The sequence below is a fragment of the Cebus imitator genome, unplaced genomic scaffold, assembly GCF_001604975.1.
Source record: "Cebus imitator isolate Cc_AM_T3 unplaced genomic scaffold, Cebus_imitator-1.0 Scaffold434, whole genome shotgun sequence".
NCBI lineage: Eukaryota > Metazoa > Chordata > Mammalia > Primates > Cebidae > Cebus > Cebus imitator.
In genome coordinates, this window is record NW_016107749.1 from 1,371,545 (window position 1) to 1,372,997 (window position 1,453).

Sequence of the window (1,453 nt, forward strand, 5' to 3'; positions counted from 1 at the left end):
GCCTCCTGAGTAGCTGGGATTATAGGCATGCACCACCATGCCCAGCTAATTTTTTGTATTTTTAGTAGAGACGGGGTTTCACCATGTTGACCAGGATGGTCTCGATCTCTTGACCTTGTGCTCCACCCGCCTCGGCCTCCCAAAGTGCTGGGATTACAGGCTTGAGCCACCGCGCCCGGCCTAATGTATACATCTTAATTTCTCATTTTACAAGGTTTTACTAGGTAGTGTCTTTCACTGTGCCCAGTCTTAGGGGGTTTGTAGTCAGCTAGTCTTGGTGCCTGTCATCAAGAAATTCAATAGTAGTCTGATAGAAGAGACAGACTGGTAGACAAGCCATTAGGATAAAGAGTGTGATAAGTGCTCACAATGAGTGCCAGAGATGTATATTCCCTGTGTTTCACGCAGAAGTGAGCATTTGATTAAAATAGCATTTCAGTCTCTGGGGAAAAGATAGATTTCTCAATAAATGGTATTGAAACAATTGATTCGCTGGGCATGGTGGCTTACGTCTGTAATCCACGCACTTTGGAGGCCAAGGCGGGCGGATCACCTGAGGTCGGGAGGGAGTTTAAGACCAGCCTGACCAACATGGTGAAACCCTGTCTTTAAAAACAAAACAAAACAAAAAGTTAAGAAGAAACAATTGATTTTTCTTAAGGAAAAAGTAAAATTAGGCTCCTATTTTATAACATTCATAAAATTAATTCCACATGGATTGAAGAAGTAAATGTAAAAAATTCAAAAGTTTTAAACCTTTTATTTAAAAGAAAATATAGGATAATTTCTTTATAAATCCTCAGATGTGTATCTGTCTGAAAGATTGTGTGTTCTCATTTGGGTGGTAAATATATGTGTGTAATATTTTTTTCCTAGTGACTTTGACTGCTTAAATGTTTGACAACTTAAAACATTAAAAATGTGTAATGGGCTGGGCGTGGTGGCTCACACCTGTAATCCCAGCACTTTGGGAGGCCAACGCAGGCGAATCATGAAGTAAGGAGTTCGAGCCCAGCCTGGCCAACATGGTGAAACCCCATCTCTACTAAAAATACAAAAATTAGCCGGGTGTGGTGGCACATGCCTGTAATGCCAGCTACATGGGAGGCTGAGACAGGAGAATCGCTTGAATCGGGGTCGGAGGTTGTGGTGAGCCGAGATGGCACCGCTGCACTCTATCCTGGTGACAGAGTGAGAATCATCTTAAAAAAAAAAAAATTATTAAAAAAAAAATCCTCAGAGGCCGGGCGCGGTGGCTCAAGCCTGTAATCCCAGCACTTTGGGAGGCCGAGGCGGGTGGATCACGAGGTCAAGAGATGGAGACCATCCTGGTCAAGATGGTGAAACCCCGTCTCTACTAAAAATACAAAACATTAGCTGGGCATGGTGGCGCATGCCTGTAATCCCAGCTACTCAGGAGGCTGAGGCAGGAGAATTGCCTGAACCCAGGAGG

General features: G+C 43.8%; 1 protein-coding gene across 1 annotated transcript in view; it reads left to right on the forward strand.

Annotated features, from left to right (window-relative positions):
* Positions 1-1,453, forward strand: part of RNF10 (ring finger protein 10) — a 50,806-nt gene that overhangs the window by 31,554 nt on the left and 17,799 nt on the right. The gene's annotated exons all lie outside the window — the stretch shown is intronic.